Below are 27594 nucleotides of genomic sequence, written 5' to 3'. Positions count from 1 at the left end.
GATACAGTAGAGATCCAGATAACCTCAAATGCCTGGATAATAGTAAAATGTAGTAAAAGGATAAGGAACTGATGAGTTTTGAGCATTTACTACCTTTGTTTGAATATAATTTATTTAATCATAAATTTCTATCATTTCATTTTAAATAATGACCATCATTTGCAACCAGCTTGCAAAATTCCTGAAAATTTAACAGTTGACCTTTGGAAGCCGGTTCGAGCTGAACCCAAAGCAGTACCAATTTTATCAATGGTAAGATGGCGCCTCCTCCTCCTAATATCTGGATCACAGGGTGCTTGTGAGAGCCAGGAAAGTATGTGGACGCATTTCAAGAACTGCAAACAGCATAGAAATATTATATACAAATAAAAATCATCGTCATGGGAACAGTATAACCTAGTGGTCGAGAGGGCAGTGTCTGGAGCCAGACTGCGTAAGTTTGAATCCTGGCTCTACTCTTTTTCAGCTGTGTCACCTTGGGCAAATCCTTGCCCTCTCTGAGCCTCAGTTTCCTCATCTGTAGAGTTGTGAGGCTTAAATGAGTTAACATTGTCAATTACCCAAAACAGTGTCTAGCACACAGTAGGTGCCACTTGGGTGTTGACTAAGATTGTTTATGAACTTGAACAACAGTAAGCCTGCAATTCTTCCAGAACCAGAGGCCTTATAACTGAGGAGCCCAAGATCTTGGCCTCCATCCCCCACTTTGTTTTAAAGGAACAGCTCCACTCTATGTTAACAGATTTGCTACTGTGCTGAGAGCCAGTGCTTTTTAGATAATGAACCCTGAGGTCTATTGCAGAGATAAAGATGCTGCTGGAATCAGATTCCATGGCCACTCACCATAGTAGCAGGGAAGAACGAGAGCTATCTTATTACATGCCTGGCTGGCTCAGTTATTTCAGTCCTGACCCAGGCAGATGCTGGAGCCAGCCCAGGGCAGAGCCCCAGAGTTGAAGGGCCATTAGCTGCCCCACAGAACCTGGTCTCATTTACTATCTCAGGACAGAAAATGGAAGCAAAGCCTGCTCACCACAGGCCCCAGGGCTGGGCAGGGTAAGAAAGTAGACAGGATGTGAGAGATGGAAATGACAGCACCAGCCAGGGGACAGGGACCGTGACTGCCAGAGTAGCCACAGACTGCTTCAAAGGGTTTAGGACTCAAGGCAGAGGTTCTCAGGCAGAGTCAGGGACAGATTTGGGGGTTGGGTGTGGGGAGAAAGAATGTAGGAAAGGTGCTCAGGGTCTTCTCACCAAGAACAAAGAAGTCAGGTGCCATGAGAGATGAGAATAAAAGGAACAAGAAAGGCTTAGTCTGCAAGGTAGAAAAATCAAGGCAGGCTGCTAGGGCCAGGTTTTTCCAACTAAGGCATTGCAACCATTAGAGAGTCCTGGATTCCATGGAGTGGGTCAGAACCAGCATTTCCTTTTTCTTAACAAACTAGAATAGAATAGTGTGGCATAGATGCTCATCAATCCCATTTCCTCTTCCTGGGTGCTCAGACAATGTTTCCCTGTGGCCCTCACAGTTAGGTTGGAGCCATGTGACTAGGTTCTGGCCATGCAGTGTAGGCAAAAGTGATACAAGCCACTTGGGAGCCTAATCATAAAACCTCCTGAATGACTGGCTCACTTTCTCTCTCTCTCTCTACCTCCCTCCCTTTCTCTCCCTCTGTCCCTCTCTCTCACCCTCGCTCTTACTCTCATTCTTATTCTCTCTTTCCTTTCTGCCATGACCCTGTGTTCAAAATGGTGGCATCATAATATGGAAAGAACCTGGATCTCTGGAGAGGAGAAGAAAGCCACTAAGAAGAGCTGCCCGATCTGTATTGGACTAGGTCATGAACAAGAAATAAACTTCTATTTTGTTAAGCCACTGAGATTTAGGGGCTGTTTGTTTCAGCATCTAGTGAGCATTGCCCTGACTAATGAAAATAACAGGATAAAATGGAATGGAATGGAAAAGAAGGAATACCATGGACTACATTAAAATAGAATGGAATACAGTAGATGAGAAACTATCAGAGGGCACTGCAGGCAGTAAAAAGTAAATTTGCTGGGTGAAACATTTGTTTCAGTTCATATGTAAACTATTTCTCAAAAGTAAATTTTATTTTTTGCTGGAGGAAAAGTGAAGAAGTTTGATAATCATTGCCTTAGAGCTGGAAAGATGTTTGGGGGGTATGATACAAGAAAAAACTTTAGGTAAGATGGGGATTGCATATGTCTTACCCTTTTAAGAAAGGTACTGTAGACTTCCCAGGCACCCTTCCCTTGTAACTGGTTGTAGTGGAAGTTTGTTATTTGTGCCTGCCTACTCTACTTTCTCTTCCTTTGGGAATAGCACTCTAGTCTTAGTCTTGTAGTTGGTCTGGGGCTGGCTCTACCCTTTGAAATCAGGGCAGAGGACACATGTATGAAGCCTGGACAACCAAAGTGTTCCATTTCTGGAGCCACGGTGCTTGGTTCAGCGATGAACGCATGACCCAAGTTGGTCCAGTCAGAGCTAAAACTGGGACTTTGGTTGGCATGGTCATAAAAATAAGTATTTTGTTTCCCTTCGTTTTGGAGCTTTGGGGATATAATCTGAAACTGCTGGTGGTCATCTTGCCATCATGGAGGAGAACTTGCCTGGGAATAGAACCATCAACTGAAGAAGGCAGAGCTAGAGATTAAGCAAGACTGTGTCCCAATGACATCATTTGAACCCCTGGGTCTAACCATGCCTGAAGTCATCCCTGTAGTTTTCAGTTATGTCTATGAATTCTGCAATTGGCTTCTGCCAGATTGGGTTGGGTTTCTGACAGTTGTAACTGAAAGAGTCCTGAGGCTGTGGTCTCCCACATCTTTAATATGTCACTTCCATGGCAAAATGGGCCTCAGAAAAGAATTAAAGTGGAAAACAGCTGGTCCTCAGGCTCATCCAGGCTTTGCCAAGAAGAGTGGTTTCAATCACAGATGAATCAGGCTTTAACATATGGAAAATCTAAAAGGTAGAATCAAGGAGAAACTCTTCTTTTCTTGTTTTCTGTTTTGAGAGGATGAAGAACAGATAAGTACCATTAGAACTACTACAATGTTTGTCTTCATTTATTCAAGAAATATTTATTGAATGCCTTCCACCTACTAAGAATTATGTTAGGCTCTGGAGATACAACATTGAGTAATAACAGAGCAAATTCTTATGAAGAGCTTACTGTGTGTCAGATACTGTTCTGAGAACCTTATGCTCAGTAATCCTGTTTTTTCTTCACAGCTACCCTATCAGGCAGATAACTATTACTATTTCCTACTTTATAGATGAGGACACTGAGGCACAGAAGAGTTAAGCTAGGAAGAAGCAGAGCTAGTGTTGAACCTTGGGATACTGCTTCAAATGTGAGTCTTAAAATTATTGAGCCACACGGCTATGGTCCTTGATCACTCTAAGCTTGTCATTGTTTTTACAGAGGACCATCCTTGAAATCTCTTAGGATCTCTGCTTTGAGTTTCTTCTATTAGAATTCTTTTTAACATAATCTGACTGTGATGTGAACTGCAGCATCATTTGTTGAATTCCAGGCAATGGTCAATTTACCTTGCTAAAATTAGTGTATTAACTATTAATATATATGAGACTGGGTATAGGGAGGAAAAGAGGTCACTCTGAGACACAGTTTAGTCTAATAGTTAAGAGCAGGTTTTGGATTCATCCGAGATACTGAGTTCACATCTCTACTCTTCTATTTTCTAGCTGTGTGACCTTGCAGAAGTTCCTAATCCATTCTGAGCTTCTGTCGCTTCATCTTAGAAATAAGGTTAATGATTCCAAGTCATCCAGTTGCACAACTGAAATAAAGTAATAGAGTGCCTGGGGCAAAGTCAGCACCCAATAAATGCCGGTTGTCACAGCTCTTCCTTTTTGGCTCAGAGCTCCCTGTTTGTTAACTGAGGAGCTGGGCAGGATGCTCTCTGACGTCTCTGCTGGCATATGTTTGTGTGACTAGTATTTTCCAAATGCTAATTTGGGAATGGCAAATTCCCATTGTTATGGTTTTTCCTCTTAAAGAATTATTTTCTGTTGTGTCTCCATAAGATGGGTCTTTCCATGGCAGTTTGCAGCCAAAAGAACTTTAAACCTTTCATGTGACATCATAAGTTGGTGGCCCTAAAGGTAGTGAAATGCCATATACCAAACCAGTGAGGAAGAGAATTCTACGGGCCAACGGCTCTAACCCAAGCCTCAGCATTCTCCTGGTTGGGGCGGGTGGCTTGGCTTCCCTGGTCCTTGGATCATCTGATAATCCTGGAGACACTTCCACTCCCAAACTAGAGGGGGTGCTATTGGGGGAGGGGCAGAGGGTGAGGAAGAGCAAGGGAGGGGAAAGGAAAGACAGAAGGAAGGGGAGGAGCATGAGCAGAGTCAGGGTGGGCGAGGACAAGGGGTGAGGAAAAAGGAGAAAAGGGGAGAAGCAGGAGAGGAGACAGGAGGAGGGAGAGGAGGGAATGGCTAGAACGCAACTAGGAGACAGAAGAACTGGGCAGGCAGATCGCGGAGTCAGCTCAGACCTCACCATGAAATGTTCAATCTGTTCTGGTAGAACTTGGTTTCTAAACCATCTAGTTGGAAACCATGGAATAAATCCAAAAATAGGAGACCATATTGTGTTGAGGAAGAATTAATGACTATAGAATGCTCCTTGAATGCAAAACTGTCTTAATGCCATTGATCATTTTTTTCTATGCAGCAGGTCATCCAAAACCATGATCTATTTTATTGTTGAAATATAAAACCAAAAGTAAAGCAAATAAAAAATAGGTGAAAAAGACTACATGTCTATATTCCTCAGAGAGACAGTCTTTAATGGGATGGATTTTCCTTCCTTCCTTCACTTATTCATTGCTTTATCTGCCAATCACTCATTGGGCATCTCATCTATGCCGTGCCCCATGTTAGATGGTAGGAATTCAGAGATAACTAAGACACAGTTCCTGCCCTGTAGAAGAAAGAAGATGTAGTTTGGACACTCCTCCCATCTAGAGATTGGGGATCATATCCCTCCCCTTGAATCTTATCTGGTCTTAATGACTCACTTGTAAGCAATAGAATGAAGTGGAAGTAATCTATAAGGTTAGTTCATAAAAGGTGATAATGGCTTCTGCCTTGCCTTCTGGAAAATTCACACTTGAACTGCCATGAAAGAAGTTCACCTCCTCAGAGGCTGACATGGTATGAGGAAGCCCAAGCAGCTACATGAAAGGCCATGTATACGTGTTCTGATGAACAGATCCAGCTGATGTTCCAGCCAAGAGCCCAGATTAACTGCCGGATGTGAGTGAAGCGCCTCCAGGTGATTCCAGCCCCCAGCCATTCAGTCTCCTCCAACCACTGAGTCTTCCTAACTTAGGTCCCAAACATCATACAGCAGAGGCAGGCCATCTCCACTGTGCCCTGTTTGACTTATAGGATCCATCCAGGGGCATAAAAGGTTGCTTTATATCACTAACTTTTGGGATGGTTTGTTTTGCAGTACTAATAATTGGAACACTTTCTAGTGATCACTAAAATCTGAAATAAGCCTGAAAACAGTTACTAATTACCCCAAGGTGCTCATTACTTGCCCATTCATGATACTTGCTAGGACTTACACACAGCAATTTAAAGAGAGCTTACTGTCCTCAGAAGTTGACAGCCTGAGATGGGCAGACTCAACACTTGAGAACTAGAATGTGTCAAGAGGGCCAAACACAGATCATGGAGCCGAAAGGCATGATAAGAATCCCAGTTCTGCTACTTTCTAGTTGTGGGAATGTGGCCAAGCTACTTATCTTCACTAAGCCTCCAATTTCTCATCTGTAAAATGGGGGATAATTTATACACTTACTGACCAGGGTAATCATGGGAGTTAACTGAGATGATGCTCAGGAAGCGCAAAGCCTCATGCCTAGTCTGATTGGTAGTAAGTACTTATAAAGCCCAGATCCGTCTAGAAGGAAACATTCTGGACTGTACCTTGAAGTGTTTTTTGAGGCTGAGTGAGGAGGTTTGGTTTATTTTTCTCTAGTTTGAAGGTGGTAAGGGTGGTCCAAGTCCGCCCTGCCACCAGCCTGGGTGAAGGAAGTGGTGCTGGCTGCACTTGAGCACCTGTGAGGTGCATCTTCACCTCCCTTTCCTGGACACCGGCAAATAACTCTTGCGCTTGTCCCTCTGAGACACTCCCCTCCACCGGTGAATGACACTTCAACTCCTCCAGGCATAATGTACCTCGATCTGATTGCTCGGAGTTGAGAGCTCCCTGTGGACATCTATAAGGGACACGATCAACTTCCTGCCTCCTCGGACTGATGTGGCCCCCTGGGAGCAGCACAATGTACCTCTGGGGAAGCAGACATGCCCCTGCTCAGTTCTGGCTCCTGGCATCTCAGAGCACTGTGGTGACCTCAGATTCTGGAGCAATCTCCAGAGCTCAGCCATAAAGCAAGAGAGAAAACTGCTGGGGCCCCTGAACAGAAGGAAGTTGAGAGGACAGCCCAAGCTAACATTCCCATCCAGGCGTGTGGAACAGATCTTCTGCCAGGAGCAGTACCAATTACCAGAGAGAAAAGCTAAATCTCTTTTTGGCTTTCTGAGGCCCGTGTAGTTATTCACAAACATTTCTTGCAAACGTGCAGTGCATCAGGCATTATCTTAAGCCCAAAGTAAGGCACAAAGATGAACAAAATGACAACACCTACTTTCTACAGGCACATAGTCTTCTAGGAGAAGCCGGACTCAGAAACAATGACAACGCAGGGTGATCAATACTGAATTTGCCGCGTGCACAATGGTAGCAAGGGGTATAGAGGACATGGCTGTCGGTGCCTTCGGAGGCAGAGGGAGGGGGTGAGGAAGTCTTCATAGAAGAGGTGACATTCTAACTGGGTGCTCAGCAAGGAGCAGGGGTTGGCTAAAGCCCTAAGTGAGATCCAGGCCTAGGGAACAGCATGTGCGGAAAAAAACAGTGGTCTGAAAGAGCATAGAGTGCTTAGGCAGAGCACAGACACGTGGTGGGAAGGGAAACAGATGCTGGGAAAGGAGGTTAGAGAAATGGCTTGGGACCAGGCTTGAGAGCCCTTGGCTACATATGGAATCTGGCATTCCATAGGCGAAGTGCAGCTACGGAAGGTTATTAAGGTGGGGAGTGACATGCAGTTTTGTATTTTGGAAGAATAAGACTTCTTCCAGGGTGGAAGTGGAAGCAGACCGGCCTGAACTAAATGCAGGGAGACCGTTCTGCAGGCTCTGGCTTCATCCAGGCCTGGGGGGATGGGATCTTCAATGTGGCAAGGACCCTTGGGAAAGGAGCTGGCAGACCAGACTGAACTTACACACACTCCTGCCGTAGCCCCCAGACCCCAACTCACAGTAAGTGCTCCAGAGACACTTGTTAAAGGAATGAACAAATATGAAATGTTCTACCTTCCAAGGACTTCCTGTGACATGAAACTTTGTGAGACCTCAAATTGTCCTTAGATCTTGATCTTCTGATATAGAACATGGAGGCGTTAGTCTGCAAAAGGGCAAATCAGGACCAGTGTCCCTCTGCCCTGGTCATTCTAGATGGCAAAAGGCCCATCATTTAAGAGAAATGGAGACAGACCATCAAGTTTCCCCCATCCACAGATTTTGCATGAAGGTCAGAGACATGGGAGCAGAAATCAGTCAGATGATTTTCACCATCATGCCAAAACTCTACAGACCTAGGCATTTGCTGCCTCCCACTCCTGCCTCCTGTCTCTTATGGTGCCAGGATCCACTCAGAGCTATTAGCTCACTGTCGTGTCTGTTAAGTCCAAGGCCACGAGGGCTGTCCTGGTTTGGGTGCTCCGAGAAGCAGATCCAGAGACAAAGATGCAAATGCAAGTCGTTTATTTGGAAGGCAGTCCCAGGAACCACTGGTTGGGAAGTGGAGAAGTGAGCAGGGAAGGGAAGGAAGCCACAACTGGGTGTGATAATAAGCATGTTACCACATGTGTTCCTGGGAGAGCAATCCCAGGGGGAACTCTGGGGGATCGTGTTAAACATGTGCCAGAGGTGTTCTCCCAGTGGGCTGAGGTTGCTGGGACGTTTCTGCACCAACTCGCATCTGCCATTGTTTGAGAGCCGCTTCTAGAGGCACTAACTCCCCAGCATTTCCATCTTGCCCTGAGCACCTGCTAATCTGTTCTGTAGAGAGTTACAGATGTTTGCAGTAGGCAGCCCTGGGTGGCACTCCTGAGATGCGGACTTGGGAGGTCTGGAGCACGACTTAGCCATTGACATTTTAGACCAGATCCCAGGGGATTCAACCTAAGTGGTAAGAAGCGTGGGCTTAGAAGGTCTTGGGCATAGGCAGAGGAACAGCAAGGGAGGAGGGAAAGAAGAGGCAGAAAGTAGAGAGGTGAGCAGATGGGGATAAAAGAAGGAAGGAGAGATGTAAGAAAACCAGATGGCGTGGGCCGCTTCGAGTGAGGGGCGAGCAGTGACGTGTGCAAATAATAACTGCTTTAAAGCCCTGCATGGTAAGAAGCAGGCTTCCCTCAAATAAACTCTGAAGGAAAACATGTTTATTTGAAGCTACCTGATCTAAGGGAGAAGATTTAAGTCAGAGAGCTTAGCGGTGGTCTTTCGGCTAGGAAGCAATCTCTCTGTGTTGCTAGATCACCATAAGACATGTCTTATGTACAACCTAGAGGGAACCAGTACCTAAGAAACACGGACTGGGTTGAACGCATTTTATTGTAGACAAAAGCATCAGTTTTTCAACAGTTAAATTTCTTTCTGCTCTGTAGTTCTTAGGTAAGCTAAATACAGCATTATCTCAGCCATGGCAAAAACCTTAGAAGTGAAACAAACCAAAAGAAATCAAATGGAAATACTTTTGGAGCTGCTCACACCACTTCAGTCTTGGAGAAAAATTAACGTAGACCTAAGAGACCACATGAGTCAAGTCCAATTTAGGCACTGAACAACAGATTTCCGGTAGAGATCAGTCCACTGGTTCTCACACTCGCGTGAGAGTGCCTGAAGAGCTTGATACATCGCACTGCCAGGCCCCATCTCCAGAGTGTTGCATTCAGTAGGTCTGGGGTGAGGCCCAAGGCTTTGCTGATGGTCTGGGGCTCATACTTTGAGAACCACTGGGTTAGATGAAGGGTTAAAGTTTACACCAAAGTTCAGAATGTTCAAGGAACGAAGGGTGTGAAGCCTTGTCTAAAACCTGGGCATTAAGAGACAATATCAGCAGACCCTAGTTAAAAAATGTGGGGGCATCCTTGAAAGATTAACACCTGTCATCTTGGATGAGCATTCCTATCTCCTACACATGTGCTTGCTTCTTGAGGAAAAAGGACTTTGTGTGGCCACTCCATAGTCCTCCACCCTCCTTCAGGATGAAGATGATACACCCATGTCTGCTCTGTTAAAAGACACCAAGCAAAATGGGAAGCTCTATGTCAATCCCTGGCTTAGAATTGAGGTCATTCCCAGCCTCTGAAGTGGAGATCAGACACCTTTACATGAATAATGAATAGTCTGGAGACCCTTAGTTCCACCCCGTTATTTTTAATGTTTGGGCCAGGCATCATATTTCTAGCCTCTTTATAGAATCCTGCAGGCCAATTTTTTTTTTTAGCTGCCCTGGCATTAAAGCAGTTTTGCTGGACATAAACTTCCCAGGAAACATGAATTGAGCTAGAGAAGAATTACCTCTTGGAATATACAAAAACAAGATCTCCTTAGTTCTAGGCCATAAATTAGGTTGTTGGAAAGGAATATGGTAGCTCCTTGAGGTCACGAGGAGATGCTTTGAGGCTAGACCTAGAAGCACAAGAAAGGCAGCTACTTAATAAATCCCAGAGGTGCTTTCATTCAGCTTCCTCGGCCCACCCCATAATGTGCTTCCACACTTGCATTCACAATCTGATCTGAGCTCTTCACTATTGCTTTCACTTAAATCTGCATCTATGGATTACTCACAGGTATCTAGATCTCTAAATCAGAGGGTGAATTAAGGTCATGGATTAAATTAGGAACAAGACATTAAAGGTGAATCTCTTAGAAGAGAAACTCATAACACCTTGAGGGGCTCCAGGCCCCTGCGGAAGCCCACAGAAGCAGCGGACCCTCTCCCCAGGAACATGCCCCTGTGGACAACATTTTGCATGCAATCATATACACCCCCAGGTTAAGAGGCCACAATTCATGCCAAAGAAGAGCAATGCCGGTGAAACAGAAGAGGCTAGGGTGGAAGGAGGAAGAGGGGCAGAGGAATGAAGAAGGGCAAGTCTCAGGGTGGGTAGCCCCTGTGTTAAAGTGACAGCACTAGGGCTGTCACAAACAGCTCCCCAAACTGAAGTGTCTGGACATGCAGCAGTCCTTTTTGGGTGTTCCTGGTCAGCCAGTGCATGACTTTCCCGGAGCAAGTGAGTAGTTCAGGCACTCAGGCTTCCTCTACCTTGGAGTTCTACCAACCCCCAGAGCCTCCAAGTTTCCTGTGCAAACAGCCAGCAGAAGGAGAAAGAGCGTGGATGATACACCTCCTCCTTCAAAGTCCCAGCCTGCAAGTGCTGCCTATCACTTCCAGTCATATGTCATTAAGAAGAACTGGATTGCAGGGTCACATCTGGATGGAAATGGGGCTGGAGCCTGCATACCCTGTTGGGGTAACCATTTCCTAGCAACAGCTCCACACCACTGAAAGGGGAGCATGAAGATTTGGTGGCCAGAAAGCTATCTCCCTTGCCCACCATTACATGCAAGTGAAATCAAGTTACAGTAAATGGCACCCAATGCCTTGAGAGGGAAAAGAAGCAATAAAAAAACATGACGCTCCAAGCATGTGCAGAATAGGGCAGCTGTGGCTCCCTCTTGTTGGTAACAAGTCAGTGAGGTTACAGACAAATTGTTTCCCACTCTCAGAACTTTCTAGGACCAGGTGGTCCTTCTCCCTAGCTCTATCCTTCCTCTCTTCTACTTCTAAACAAAAGTGCCAGTCCCAGGAGCAACTGCCCATTTATAATGGGTGCTCTCATACCCATCCATCTGAACTAGAATTTGGTTAGTTAATTGAAAAAAAAATAGCTTAAAGAGGGAATCATTTAAAAAATGGTACATACAAACTAAACATTTTATTTAACTTAAAACATGTAAATATGCATTTCACTATGATATGTACTTTTGATGTACAGCCGTGTCCTTTTCTTTGCCTATAAATCCGCTGATGGGAGTTGCAGGCCTTCCTTCTTGCATGAGCAGTACCTAAAATGCACTGTTGATGATTTCCAGTTTTGAAAGGGAAGCAAGAATTTAAGACAATTATGAAGCAAGCTCAGTGCACAATCCTCCCAATTTTTAAATGATTTTTCCATGTTGTACAATTGCTTGGCACACACATAATTCAGCAGCATTTTAAGCTACCTGCTACTGTTATTTATTTCCCAAATTTTCAGCTTTGTTTCCATAGAAACAACATTTTGCATTCATATTTCATCAATTTACATATTACATAAATTACTTAATTTTAATAGCAAGTACAATTGGAACAATTGTCATAAACAGGTTTGGAAGCAAACACAATCACCTGTTAGTAGGTGTAGAAGCCAGCCAGCGGGAGCAGCAGTGTATGCTGTATTAGAGCGGGGCTCTGGGATTCAGGGGCCCACGGACCTTAGCATGTTTTGCAGTGGGAATTGAAGTGTCGGCTTATTTTGTGTGGTAGCCCACCCCAAGATGGCCCCCAGTGCTTCTTGCCTTTTGGTGTTCACATGCTTGTATAGTCTCCTTCCACAGTGAATTCATGGCTGGTCTGTGCAACCAGTAGACTATGGCAGAAGTGTCGGTTGTGTGACTTGTGAGGGTCACAAAGGATGGTGGGACTTCCGCTTTGGTGTCTTGGATCACTTGCTTTGGTGGGACTTCCGCTTTGGTGTCTTGGATCACTTGCTTTGGGGGAAACAGTCATCATGTCATGAGGACATTCCAGCAGCTGTGTAGAGATACCCACATGGAAAGTATTGGAGGTCTCCTGCAAACAGTCGGAGCCAATTTGCCACCTTGGAGGCAGATTGGCCAGCCCTAGTCAAACTGCTGATAGCTGTGGCCTCAGCCACTATTTGACTGTACCCTGTGAGAGATCCCAAGGTGGAACCTTCTGGCCAAGCTGATCTTGAATTCCTAATCCACAGAAGTCTGGGAAGATAATGAGTGTTCACCGTTTTAAGCCACCAAGTTTTAGGATGATTTGTTAAACAGCAATAGACAACTAATACATTTGGCAAAATGATTACACATCTCTCACTTAGAGAAGCTTCTGTGGTAATGGGCTGCCTATTGTGCAGGAAACTTCCCTACCTGCATTTGCTTTTTGGAATGGGGGCCACAGACCATGTGTGAAGTGGTTGATCAGGGATAATGTTGTGATTGTGAAGGAGAATGGACAATGTGAGGATAAATCTAGAAATCCTGGCCTTCTTAGCACCAGTGCCACCAAGCCAACAAGTTTAGGCTTGATTTAGGGTTTGGCCACATAACCCAAGCATCTTGATTCAATGTATAGTCCATGCCACAGCAGCACTGGCACCACCTGGGAGGTTGCTGGAGGGGAGCATTTCAGGCATGCTAAATCAGAAAATCCCCAGAGGATTCATATGCACTTTAAAAACTCAGATGCACTTAACTAAAGGATTGTTTGTGTGGCCTTTAGGAATTGGGAATTGAAGGGAAGGCATTCTGGAGGGAGTGCTTCTAGAACAGGTTTCCTTTTTCTGGATGTAAGACGCCTACCTCACGGGAACACTGTCCTCCAAGATTAACTCCATTTCCAACATTGTTCTGGTCTGTTCTGTTATCTTCAACTCTGGTTTCACCCTTAGGTGGCTGTAGTAACTGTCCCAGGAGTCCAAATTCTGCGTTTACCTTCTTCTTTCTTCCTACCCTTTTCTTGATCTTGTTTGCTTTAATAAGGCAAATTCATCAAAACCCAGTGATGTTTTCGTGCTACCTGAGGGTGTCCCTATGGCTGCAGGGAGAAAAACACCACATTTTTCTGATGGTGGCATACCTAGGACACAATGCTTCCCAAGACCACTGAGAAGTAGGCTGCTGCCTCCTGTTATACCCAGAGACTGTCACAGTGGCAGTGGAGGGAGAGCCAAGCCAGTATGAGTTGGAAGCAGGGTTTTTAAGGAGCAAACAGGAGGCTGGAGAGGAAGGCAGGGTTTTTAAGGAGCAAACAGGAGGCTGGAGAAGTCATTAATTATGTTATCACAAAAAATGTTTGGTGCTTTTTCTTAACATTACAGCTACCATTGCTGCTGGTAATGCGCTTTCATTTGTCTGGCGGGCGGGGGTTGGTCCCATTAGATTAGATTAAGTGTCTCATCTAAGGCACAATAACAGATCTGGCCCCGTGCTTTGGCTGCTGGCTGTGGTTGACTGATACCCAAGCTTTTGACTCCCTGCTGCGTATCTAAGTGGTACAAGCTGCAGTCAATGCATTTAATCTACATTAAAAGAGCACAAATTGCATGTTAGCCTTTTTGAGTCCGGTAATCAGGTCCACTTTCCCCACCTTTCTCCCTCCCCCGACCCCTGCTTTACTGGACAATTTGAGGCACCCTTGTGTCACACAAAAAATTTTTTTCTGAGTCAGGTAAAAAGAAAAGTCTTCTGTATTTTAATTGCACTTGATCTTCTCATTGAATAACCCCTGTAATTTATATATTGTTCATAGTTAGTGCTTTCTGCAGTCCTGCTGGGCAGCTGATAACATAATTCATAGGCACGCACCTTGGACTCTGTGGGTAGTGGCTTGGATTTTCTGTTCTGAGTTTGCAGGATTCTCTCACTCATCCTTCAGATTCAAGCTGCTGCGGCTGATGTCAGTCGCTATCTACTTAGGCAGGTGTAGCAAAAAGGGGGCTGTGTGAGCCCCAGTCTGCCCCTTTGTTTACATTGAAAGATTACCCTTTCCTTTCCAGCCGCCTGCGCTATTTGCACACCCGCTAGCTGTTTGTGACGCAGCTTCCTCCACACCCTCCCTGGATCCTGCAATGAATTGGCTTAAACTAGAGCTGTGACAAGGAGGGCAAACACAGGTATCACACTCTCGCAGGCTCACTACAGAGACAGAGAGATCCACGACAGTAAGTAGGAAGGGCATATTAAACAGTGAATGGGGAGATGGCACTTTTTTGGGTACATTAGCTGGTTAGCATTTTTGGCATTAGAGTCATGCTCCTTTTGTGATTTGGAAACTATTCTAAGCATTTAAGTCAAATCTATGGGAAATCAAAGTTCAGCCTTAACAAAATTTTTAGGTGTTTGATCATTTTACTTGCTTCGTATTCACTCTGAGCTTGTCTTCTTCCCATTCTGCAGAAGGGTGGACCATGGTTGAGTTAGATTATTTTGGCCCATCTCAGATTTTGCTTGAGTGGTTTTGCTCTCAAACTCTTTTGGGGGTAAGAGTACACTCAAAGTATGGTCTGTGCTGCACCAGATGATCGTCACCTGTGAGGTTGTTAGAAGTGTGGAATCACGGATGTTACATTCTAATAACATTCCCAGGTGGCTTGCCCATCATAGTTTGAGAAACACTAAATAAGACAACTGGGTCTCAACCCTGGCTGCACATTCAAATCATCTGAAAACCTTACAAAAATAATGCCTGGACCCCAGCCCCAGAGATTCTGATCTGATTGCTCTTGCATAGAACTGGGATTTGACAGTTTTTACAACCTGCTCACATGATCTAACATGCAGCCAAGGGTGAGAATCACAGGATTGTATGAAATCTTAGAGAAGGATTCAAAACAAATAGTTCTAAGCCTAAATCTGTACCCCACAGACGTTTCCAAAAATCGCCCCCACCCAGGCCCCCTGAAAACCAGCAGGGTTCTCAGCAGAATTTAACTTGATTAGTATTTCTTCAATGCCTCTTATGGGTCCGCTCAGTCAAGCTGGTAGGCGAAATCACCTTGCAGGCCAGGAGGAGGTTTTCGTAGAATCCCCCACACCATTACTGAGAGGTCACCCCGTGCATCTGCTGGCAGCTCCATGGGACTCTGAGAAGGTGGGTTCTCCGTCAGCCCTGAAACATCCCTTTTTCTAGAAGTTGTAGGATGCACCAGTGGATTCCTAAGAACCAGTTTCAGAGGATCCCAATCTAATCCAGGCGTGCATAATTTAGTGTTTTGACATCTTTTCTAGCATATATTTAGCAAATTTTCTTAAATTTTTTTTTAATTAGAGAAGAGACAGGTGGCCTTTAGGAAAAGGTTTTGAAATTGAAGTCAGAAGACCTGGGTTCAAGTTCTTATTTCACCACTAAGCAGTTTGTTATAATGTCTGAAATTTACTTGAGAATTCCTCACCAATTATAGAGTGACGTTGCAAGGTTCAAATTTAGGTTAAGCAGTAACCCAGATGCAAATCAAGCATGCCCACCCCCAGGGCTGGTCTGTGGGCATTCTAAGCAGAGGAGCCACCCTCTAGAGGATGCCATTATATCCATTCCTGCTATCTAGATCACCTAGGTTTTGCTAATGAGCATAGTAAATGTCAGAAAGAGGTTTTATTGGTGAAATGACTTGTTAATCAGCATGATGAATATTGAAACGAGCTCTCATTGATGAAATCACATGAACTCAAGATAGGTGGATCTGCCCGAATAGTTTAGCAATATTCCCTATATTCTTGCATGTACCAGGTCTAAGAATCTAGTAACATCCATAGTTTGTACCCTTAGGAATGGCACCCAAGGATTGAATGCTAAGTGAGCCCTTGCCCAACCACTGGTTTAGGAGGGTTGCTTATTGCCTGATGTTGCTGTACTGATAATATAACCCTGTCATGCTATATTGCTGTTGTATATTTTTGAGTGAACCTTTCATGTAAGGCTATGGGACATGCTTTGAGAATTGCTTTCCTCCTAGCCTTGTTCAGAGGTTGCAGTGGAGTAGCTAACCCTCATTGATGCAAACCTTTTCGGCTGTCATTAGCTGCCAAAACTATTCCAGTAGCAGAGCACGAACAAGTAAGCATGTGTCAGCTGCCCGCCAGTTGTGTGTCCTTGAGTTTCACATCTAGCTGCTATATCTCTCTGGGTCTCAGGCATTTTATTTAAAATGAAAAGAAAGAGAATCATCCTAAGGGTTCTTTTTTTCTTCCGTAAGATTCTCAATTTTTAAAAATTATAACATACAAGGAAAAGTCAAACAGACCAGGATACTCCAGGCTGCAGTAGATCTGCTTTGGGGCCCTCTACATCTGCCTGCGGGGGCCCCTCAATCACACCCCCTACTGTGTGACTCTTTTCAATAATCCCAAGCCCCTAGGAAACTTAGTCCATGCTTGCTATTCTCTCTGTATGGTCCCAATTAAGTCTGTGGACTGTAATATGGAATCCTGACAAGGCTCTGAATGTTGCTAAGTTAATAGAATATTCTGGCAAAAAGCAGAGTGGAGGAGATGATACTCTCAATAGTCTCACTTAGCAGACTCCTTTTATTCTGAGAAACTTGGCAACAGCGTTGGTTTCAATTTAACATTTTCCTTCAAAGGGACCTAGCAGTGGCACTCATCTCCTCATGTGGCTCAAATGAAACATCAAATCTGATGACCCTGAGGCAAGCCCCAGCAACTCCTGCTTAGGGGTTTGTGGGGTCAGTGAAGCTATTGCAAGAAGCAAACCGCAAATGCTGAGGCTCAGTCACTTGCTTGTTCCAGCAAAGGAGGAAGAGCGTGTTTAATTGACCCACTGGTACATAGTTGTTCTCATTTCATCTTCTTAAAACGGCCTTGGTATCTTTGTGTTGTGGCTTCCCAAGGATTCCTGGCATGAGCCTTTTATAGTCCCTAATGAAGCCATTGTACTATTTTCAGTCAAGATCTGTGGCATGAAACAAAGAAGGGACTTGACAGAGCTGTTTCCAGGGCAGTTATTGAAAATGATTCCAACCTATGGGGCCAAAAATAACTGAGATCAAGACAAAAGATCAAACTCTTGTTGCGATCTTATGCCATAGCAGCTCTAGTGACAAAACGCTGGGCAGCAAACCAACAGAGACCGTTCATCTCAGAGACTTTTCCCTAGAAAAATTCTTCAGGACATCTGGCCCCCAGCTCTGAAGTTTTCCTATTTTGTGTTATCTAAATGTTTGCTGGGTTTCAGCTCTTCTACGTGTAGTTGGTTTTCTAAAGGAACCTACCTTTATCTTAAAAGACAGCATAAAGCGAATGACCTATGAAGGGCTTCAGGCAGGTTGTGTTTGCATATCCTGGCACCTGACTGTATTTCAAATAAAGGGAACGTTAAAAATGTGAGTAGAAGTCTTGGTGAAAGCATCCATGAATGGTAAAGTAGGAGGGGTTGACAGGTATTTATTTAAGGTCATTTGGATTTTTAAAGTCTACGGTTGGCTACTAAATAAGTTCATTTGTCTGTAGGTATATAGATTAAAGAGAACATTTAGCTCATTTCCTTGAAGGAATCTGTATATAAAGTTCCAGTGATGTTTTCCCACAACCAAATGCAATGCTCCTTGAACTCAGGCAAGATATTTTTCCCAGGTAAACATTTAATAAACATGCACTATATGCCAACTACTGTGTAAATACCAGTTAGGAGTATATTCTTCCCCCCCAAAATGGAAGGAGGAATGGATACTCATTTGAGTGCCGCTCAGATTTTGAAATCCATGATCAAGCCTTGAGCCATGGGAAATGCTGTTGATGGCCACCCAACACTAAGAGGTCAGTCAAAGCAAGATGTAGGTGCAGCACCCTAGAGCTTGGGAGGCCCCGGGCGCTCAACTGCGAAATTCCCCATTCTCATCTCCTCACCCTTCTCTCTACCTCTGAGGACAATAGTCTGCGGTCAGGAGGGGGTGAGTAAGTCGGTCACTGTATTAAGTGTGGCAGTCACGGTTGTCCTTCAGAATCATCTGCAGGATTTTAAAAAAAGCAGATTCCCCAGCTTCTGCTGAGCTTTCTCAATCAGAATGACTAGCTTGGGACTAGGGGTCCATATTTTTAAGGCATTCCCCTCACAGTTCTTCTGCTCATCCAGGGTTAAGACATATTGGGCAGAGACCCAGGGCATCCAGAACACTTTGTGCTAAAGGGCCAGTGGGCTGTGAAAGAAATAGGAAGCCAGGTCCCCGCCTACAGAGGATTTATGACGACCAGAGGAGAACTTCAGGGAGAGAACAAGAAAATAATAGGGGAAGTGAGAGGAAAACAAATAACTCAGAAAGGAGGGCATGGGATTGTGTACTGCATTCGCTGTTTCAGAAGTAGGAAATAGTATTTAAGCTTTTGCACAAGTAGGCTTGCCACTAATATTTGTAAGACCTGGAACCAGAGTGCAAATGGAAGCCTATGTATATATATCTCCAAATACTTAAGCTATAAACAAGCTATTAAGTTGTTAATCAAAACATGTTCATCCTCTTACCTTGACAAATATAACTTTGTAAGACTTGGAAGACCAGGTTTGAATTAAAAATTATTGGACTCCTTGGAGTTCATGTAATGGCATATAGTGGACCATATGGCATGGGGCAAGTAAACCTGTGTCACCATCCTGTAACCCACCCACCCATCTCTTCCCTCCTAGACTCCATCTCCCACTATCCAGGGCCTTGTCAGCACATGGACCGGTGGGTTGGGGCGTCCACCTCAATTCTATTCAACCTCCCTGCAAATAGCAGCTACCCCGTGGCCTCATCTCTAACATATAGTATTCATACTGGCTGCACAGTCTGCCCTTGGGAAGAAGGACCCAGGGAATAAGTCCATGCAGGCTCTGGAAGCTGGTTTTGGCCATTTGTTCTGGGAATTCCAAGGTTCCTGTCACCTAAGCCATGGTCTGGACAGTTTTGGCCTTGTGGGCTCCTCACCCTGTAGAACGGGCCCAGCCAGACTGGGGTTGTGTAATGGTCAAGGCCAAGGATAGGGCCCCTCTTGATGTAGTTAAAGAATAGCACTGTGTATAGGCAAGATGATGGATGAGTCCTGCAAAGCATAGGCTTGGCCCGTAGAAGCATGAACATCAGTGTGTGGAGAATAGTCCTAGAGAATAAGTTTATCTCATTCCCCATCCTTTCATCCCAGATGTGAGTTCAAATTTAGATCTACCAGCCATACTTGTCTCAGGGTTTTTAATCAAGGTCCAGCTGAAAAGTAGCAGTAGGGTAAGGTTCAGCCCAAAAAGAAGAAAAAGAAACCACACTGGCATAAACAAGATAGAAAATTTTCTCTTTCACATAATTGTAAGCCATCAAGTCTACTGTAGTGACTTTAGAATCCCCAGGGCCACATGTTCCTTCTATTTTGATGCTCTGCCATCCTCGACACTTGGTTTCTACTTCATGGCCCACAAATGACTGCTTGAGCTCCACCTATCACATCTATACTCTAGCCAGCTAGAAGGAGGAAGAAAGAAAATAATATCCTATTTAAAGATACTCTCTGGAATTTGCACATCACACTTCCACCTCTATCTCGTTGATCAGAACTTAGTCATGTAGCCACAACCAGCTAAAACTTGCACCCAGTCAAAAATGGAGATTATGTTCCTAAGGAAAAAAAGTAATCAGCTGACAACTAGCAGTGTCTGCCAAAGGACTTTTCATTTCAAATAGTAGAAACTGACTTTGAAAATTTAAGCAAAAAGGGAATTTACTGGATGCCTATTGGGTGATTCTGGTATTTGTTAGGCTGAGTAGAGGGTCAGGCTCTGAAAGTAGGCAAGTTATCTATCCAGAAAACCACCATCCACCCAATCCTCAGAGCTGCCAATACCACCAGACTAAATGTTACCACCGATGCCATGTATAATTTCTCAAATGTCCCTGCAATTTGGCATCATTATGTCGAGAACTGTGCTGTCTGCTACAGCAGCCACTACATGTGTCTAGTGGTACCATATTGGGCAGCACAGATACAGAACATTTCCATTATTGCAGAAAGTTCTTGGGCAGTGCTGTTCTAGACTCAGAGTCCTTGACCAAGGCATCCGATTTGTCAAGCAAGTTTATATGCCTGCCTCCTGGCCGCCAGGAGTGTGCCCCACCAAGACGCAATAGAACGTGCTCAAAACTGGGCGGTGGAGGGGACACCGGGCAGGTGAAAAAGCAGAAAATGTCCTCTGCACACGTACTGACAGTGTGATCTTGGGCTAACTACTTTTCTAGCCTCAATTTTTACATTTGCACAATGGAAATAATGATAACTGCCTCTTCGGATTGTTACGAAGATAAAAATATATGAAAATTACCAGGATCATCTGGTTTAATGAAGTCTTAGATAAAATGACCAAATGCAATGCATTGCTCTTGATTGAACCGTGCTTTGAGCAACCATCTATAAAAGACATTTGGGAGACAATTGGGGGAAATTTTAACACAGAATGAGCATTATATAATATTAGGGAATTATTGTCAATTTTGTTAGGTATGGAAATGGCAGTGTGATTATAAAGGATATGATAATGTTTTTAAGGGTAAAATATTATTATGTCCATAATTCTGAATACAAAAAAATAGATGAAATAAATACAACAAAATGTTACTTGTTAGATCTAGGTGATAGGTAAATGGGTGTTATTCTCCTTAGTCTCTCTTATTTTCGACATTTTTTTTCATAATTTATTCAAGACAGAAAGAAAAGTACCGGGTCCATAACAGGAGTTCAGTAAACGTGAATTTTTCTTCCTTTCACAGTCTTAGGGACCTTATAGTCTTCTCAAAATGGCTGGAATGCTTCCCATACTTTCCTCATCCAACCTGCCCCACTTTTCCCAAGGACGCCCGCTTAAAGGCTTCTCCCTCTTTCGGTGACACCGCACTCTCTGTGTCTAGGGGGACTTTTGAATACAAGAGCACTTCCCCCCATAATGGAGGAGTCTTGTGAAGAGCATTTGTCCTCAGCACTAACACTGGATGCAAAGTTTTCTCCCTGTGCCACAGCAGGGGTTCAAAGAAAGAAACGTCACTACACCAGGGTTTGTTTTCCCACTTGTCAGATCAGCCCCCTTTCCCCGATGCCTAATCCAGAAAGAAGTGGTATGGGGAAAGCTGGCAGCCAGTTGTTAATTTTAGTTGATTCTCTTATTCAGTAAATGTGGCAAAAAAAGCACGATGGAGATTTGCAGGTTTTGAGTCAACTCAGGAAGATCAATAGTGGGAGGCATGGAAATGGACCCAGAATGGACCACCTGATTTTCTCTCTGAGTGGTAGTGAGAAATGATATACCAAAAATGAGTTGTAAAGCATTTGGCAAATAAAACGGCAAGCTCTGAAGGCTAAATAATGTCTTCCTGTAGCATTGAAGTATCAACAGTTTCTGTGTGTGAGTGAGATTAAGGCAAGTGGCCAAGATCATCAATGCCCACTTCTAAAGGCAAACGGATTTACAGTACAGGACCTATCTTTAGGTACCATGTGCCAGAGTATCAGCTGTGTACATAGTAAGCAAGTATCTTGAGGCCCATAGCCATTCTCAATATGAGGCATGATAAGAGAGTGACTAGATAAGAAAGCTAGTTTTATATTTGAATACTAAATGAAACAATGAATAATGGCATTTTTTTCCAACCAGATTTCCCTCAAAACAACATATGCTTCAAAGTTTCACACTGAACCTTCTGCTTCTGGCAATGTGGTGGTGGTGGTGCTAGTAGTGTGTGTGTTGTGGGTGGATGGAGTGCTCCGAGGGAGTCTCCCACTACGTACCAGCCATATCCTAGATATGAAACACTCTTCAAGGCATTTCTGGGCTTGGAAGTAGTTGAGAGATTTCCAAAGGCTTCCACACACCAACCCCCAAAATAAAAACTAATGTGAACCTGGGCCAGAGCCTTAAACTGCAAGCAGTAGGTGTGGGGGGAATGCCCTGACAGTTGATACCCATAGCAACATTTGAAGGCATACTCAGACATGGGCCAGCATTGATGCAGCGATGCTTATCCTGGGACCCATTTACTACAGCCAAGATCTTCAAAGTGGCTGAAGTGGTCTTAGATCAGAGTTGTCCCTGACTTTCTGCTGAAGTAAATGTTCTTTGGGAAAAAAAGCTTCTTTAACTTAGACCTATAGGATTCCCATAGATAAAAGTCAAGCAAGAAGCTCACAATATGCTAAGGCAAGCCACCATGAGCCAGAGGCAGCATAAGCCACATGTAATACATTCAGATCTCCCCAGTGATTAGACAGAGAGGAACTTTCAGATACAGAATACAGAACGGCTATGTATGACATGTTTAGACATAGAAGATACAATCACACAGATGAGCAAGCAACAGTAGGCTAGCAGAGATAACCAGGAAGATTTTTTTAATGGAACTTCTATAAATAAAAATAAAATACTGAAACAAAAAACCAAAATGGACTGGTTAAACAGTAGATTAAGTCCAGCTGAAGAGAGGATTAGAAAATTACCCATCACGCAGCACATAGAGGGAAGGAAATAGAAAATATGAAAGAGAGACAAAGTGATTGGAAGCTAGAATGAGAAAGTCAAACATAAATCTGATTGGAATAAGAGGATAAAGAGAGAGAGAGAGAAGGATTTGAAGAGATAATGGCAAAACTCTTCCAAGACTGATGAAAAACATGGCAACACACATCCAGAAATCACAACATATACCCAGAAGGATATTTTAAAAACAGGAAATTCTGGCCTAAACACATCATAATTCAACAGCAGAACACCGACTGCCAAGAGATCTTAAAAGGGGCCAGAGAGAAAAGATGGATCATCCTCAAAGGAATGACAATTAGAGTAGCAGTTGCCTTCCACACAATGGAAATCAGAAGACAGTGGAATAATATTTTCCAACTGTTGAGAGAAGATAACTTATAGCTTAGAATTGTGTACTCAGAAAATCATATTTCAGGAAGGACGGCAAAATTAAGATATTTATAAACACAGAAAAACAGAAGGATTTACTACCAAAAGGTCTTCATTAAAGGAATGCATTTAAAAGGCATACTCCAGGGAGAAGGGAAATAATGTCAGAAGGATGACCCGAGATGCAAAACGGAATAGTGGGCAACAAAAACATGTGTACATATGAGCAAATATGTAAAAATGTAAAAACATATGTATATATGAGCAAATAATAGTTGGGGGAAAAAGGAATACAGATGTTGAATTTATAGAGTTAAGAAAAATGACAAAGTGAAATATTGCACAATAATTACAAACAAATCAGGCGAGGGGGGATCAGAGCTAAAATTTCCTAAGAGCCTTAAAAGTAGTACTAGGGAACAGGGGTTGGCAAACTTTTTCTATAAAGGGCAGATAGTAAATATTCTAAGTTTTGCATCCCATTCACTTGCTGTCACAACTATGAAACTCTGCCATTGTACTGTATAAGCAGCCATGGACAAGTATGCAAATAAAAGAACATGTTTGTGTTCCAATAAATCTTTATTTACAAAGACAGGTGGTGGGCAGATTTAATCATTGGACCATAGTTTGCCAATCCCTGTTCTATTGGGAAGTTAAAATATTGTTGAATTTTTGATTTTATAAGTTAAATATACATGATGAAATTTCAAGAGTAATCACTAAATGAATAAAAATAGTCTATAAAGTCCAAACAAGTAAAAAGGAACAATGAAATAAGGAAACAAATACCCCAACAAACAGACAGTAAATGACAACCCAAACAAATGGCGAGAAATGGGAAAGAAAAAGAATCACAGAAAAAATAGGAAAAATGAAATTTAAAGAATAAGGTGACAAAGCAACTCCAAACATAATAACTAGTATTACTCACCAAATATGCAAAGAGATTAAACTAGCCAGTTAAAAAACAGAACTTGTCGGATAGGATTTTTTAAAAATCTGAGTATATATGTCCCATAACAAGAGCCATACTTCAGGCATAAGAATGCAGAAAGGCAGAAAGTGACTGGCTAAATAAAGACACAGGCAATTACTAACCCAACAAAAGCTACATTGGGGAGTATAGACTTTAGGATAAAAAGCATTATCAGGGTTAGAAGGGGTCACTCACTATAAAGGATTCAACTCCTCAGAAAGATAAAACCATTCTAAACTTGTATGCACCTAATAAAATAGCCCAAAATGCATAAATATTGGCAGGGAAAACAGTCCATTGGGAGACCCTGGGAGAAGGTGATGATTTTAGGAGTTTAATGAGATTGAGTACTTAGGTAACCAGAGTCATAAAAACATGTGCTTCCTATCCTTAAAGTAGAGTCACACCCCCAAAATAGAATAGTGTTAAAACCACCTAACACCATGGAAAGGAGTATGTGTGTGAGGGTGTTTTAAACTTAATTAATTAGAAAGATTCCCAAAGGGGTGTGGGGGGTGCTAGAGGAGTCTCATTTACATAATAGAGGCTGTCTGGAACGTGCACATGCGTCCTGGAAACACTGAGCAGAGATGAGGCCATATGGCCAGCACAAGAGGAAGGCTAGTGCGGTGGGCTCACAGAGGTAATGCTGGCCCTACACACAAAGCCCACCCACCCTGGCTTCATCTGTTTCAGGAAGTGGTGGCTTGGCCAGTTAAGGTAGACATTAGGAACCGTGGGAGGAATCCTGTAGGAAAAAATCCCACCCAAAACACAGCTCTGAGGTCATTAATCATCATTCTTATTATCTTCATCAACCAGCAGTTCAGGACGCAGGGGGCTGTACCTAATACTTAGAATACCTGTTCTTTGCCTTCAAAGATCAGCCGTTCCCTTTACAGGATAAAGACAAGAAATCAGTGAAAAGACAAAAAATGCCCATCTTTTCATATACTGACTATCTCTGAAAAGGCTGTCCAGGACCGGTGATGGATCAGAGGCTCTGAGCACGGGCTGAGCCCGCTGTGAAATGGGGGCATGAGAGGCTAAGGGGAGCCCACTAGACCTGGCTGTTCCGAGGATCAAGCTGGGGACAGAGGTGGGGCGGGGTGGCCCTGGAAAGCAGCAGGCTGAGGCTTTCAGTTGCTGCAGGCGTAGTGAGTTGTTGTGCGGATTCTCTTCCTTTGTCCCACCATCGGCTCCCTGCCCATGGATTTCCCACCTCTCTCTGCCTCGCTGTGTGGCCTGTGAGCTGAGTCCTGGGGATGGTTTCCATGGAGCCTGAGCAATGGGAAGCCCTGGTTGGAAGCTGGGGGGCCTGGAAAAGAGAGCAGTGAGGGTCTTTCTTCCTTTGGCAGCACATCCTTTGATGACTGTTGAACCTCCAGAGACCCTTTCTTTGACTGTAAACTGCCCTACTGTAATGATAATGGCTAGCATTTATTGAGCACCTACTATGTTCCACTGCTTATTGTTACCCAGCACATTATATAGATGAACTCGAATCCTCCCAACAATGCCATGAGGTAGGTATTCCATTTACAGATGGATACTGTGACACAGAAAGGTTACCTAATGTGCTCAAGGTTAATCAGTTACTAGGCGCCGAGCTGGGATTTCAATACAGGCTGTTTGGCTTTAGGGTTTGTGTTACTAACCTGCCATAGAAATGTAATGCAAGCTACATATGCAATTTACATTCTCTACTAGCCATATTAAAAAACATGAAATGAAACAAGTGAAATTAATTTTATTAGTATATCTTATTAAACTCAATATATCCAAAATACCATTTCAAACATGTAATCAACGTTTTAGAAATTAAGATATTTTATATTCTTTTTTTTCTTTGTACTAAGTCCTTAAACTCTGGTGTGCATTTTGTATACTTAGCAAAACATTTCATTTAGGACTAAATTATATTTTAGAATAATTTTACACTTACAGAAAAGTTATGAAGATGGTACAGAGGTTCCCACATATAACTCCTGTGTTTCCTATTGTTAATGTCTTACATTACTATGGGCATTTGTCACAACTCAGAAAATACCATTGATACATTACTATTAACTCAACTACAGTCTTTATTTGTATTCACCAGTTTTTCCACTAATGTCCTTATTCTCTTCCAGGATCCAATCTAGGATATCACATTCCATTTGTTCATGTATCCAGACTCTTCTGGTCTGTGATAGCTTCTCAGACTTCCCTTGTTTCTTGTGACTTTGACAGTTTTGAGGCGTACTTGTCAGATATTTTTAAGAATGTTCCCCAATTGGGGTTTAGCTGATATTTTCCTCTTGATCGGACTGGGGTTCTGGGTTTTGGTGAGGAAGGCAACAGAGGTGAAGTGCCATCCTCACCACATGGCATCACGGGTTTGTGTTGTCAACATGACTTATGATTGGATGATGATGGTGACCTTGGCCACCTGGCTGAGGTTGTGTTTTCCAAGTTTCTGCACTCTTAAGTTACTTTTTTCTCCTTTCCTGTGCTCTATTCCTTGGGAGCAAGTCGCTAAGCAAAACCTATACCTAAGGGTAGTGAGGAGGGGGTGGGGACTAAGGTCTAAGTATCAATTTAAATAGAAACTTTTTAAAATGAAGGAAGAAATTAGTTCCTCAGTCACACTAGCTGTATTTCAAGTGGCTAGTGGCCTACCATGTTGGATAGCGTAGCACTTTACATGACCACGTTTCCACGTTTGAAGCAAGAGGCAGCTGGTGAAGGGGTAAGGTCCTGAGGAGGGAGGGAGCTAACTGGAGGGAAGAGTGATGGTGAGAGATTAGAGAAATGTTCCAGAGAGTATATACCTTAACTGTATGCTCAAGTCGACCCCTGGATTCTGGTTAAAAAGTTTGAACTCACAAATCTGGGCTCCTGTTTCAACTGTGCTGTTTCTTAGCTGTGGGGTGATCTTGGGTGAGCCACAAATTCTCTAAGCTTGTTTCCTCCTCTGTAAAAATGGGGTAGGTTATAGTGCTTGCCTCATGCGGACATTGTGAGGATCAAAGGCTGTATGTGTTTCAAAGGGCTTCATAATCCATACAGTAATGTCCAAATGGAAAGGTGCTGTGGGACAGTGTTGGTGGGACACAAAAATTAGCTCTTCTATTGGAGAAGTGAGGGGTGTTACTTCCTCTCCTTGCCCCACTGACCCCCAGGCCCAGTCTCACCCCTCTCTGCGCCATTCTGTGCCTCAGGAACTTACACACCACCTCACCCAGTCTCCCTTGCCATGTGGTGCACAGCAGGGGTTGATCAATGGGAGGCCCCAGCCAGAGCTTGGAGTGGCAAGAGAGAGAAGCCAGGGGACTTCTTCCCTGCTCTCTCCCTGCTTTGGCATCCTATCTCTGGTAGTGTCTGCACCCCTCCAGGATTACAGCTCCCCCTGGGAGGCTCCCTCTCTCCCCAAACTCAAGTAACACCATTTCCTTCCCTCATCCCTTGCTCCCTGAGTGCCTCGCCATCTCTGTTCCCCAAAGCCTGCCTATACCTGGGCATGTCATTCTTCCATTGAGTTTTCTTCATTCACATCATCAGGTATGAATTCTATATCCTGCCTGGCTGCTGACTGTAATGGAGAAGATGATTAGGAAGAGAATGGTGAGAGTGACAGATAGGGCCAACCGAAGGAGATGAGAGCATGCGGTCATGGCTCTGAGGCAGGGACTGTGCTGAGTGAATTGGTGATTCATCAAGTTCCAGACTAACATGTTGTCTGTGAAGTCAGAGGAGAAAAGACACTTTGGAGTAAAGTTA

The 27594-nt window shown here is 43.7% G+C and overlaps 1 protein-coding gene across 12 annotated transcripts in view; it reads left to right on the top strand.

Annotated features, from left to right (window-relative positions):
- RAI2 (retinoic acid induced 2) overlaps positions 1-27594 on the top strand; it is a 337772-nt gene that overhangs the window by 173014 nt on the left and 137164 nt on the right. The window lies entirely within an intron of this gene.

Source organism: Manis javanica, chromosome X, assembly GCF_040802235.1.
Source record: "Manis javanica isolate MJ-LG chromosome X, MJ_LKY, whole genome shotgun sequence".
Taxonomy (NCBI): Eukaryota; Metazoa; Chordata; class Mammalia; order Pholidota; family Manidae; genus Manis; species Manis javanica.
This window is presented reverse-complemented; position numbering and strand designations above follow the sequence as displayed.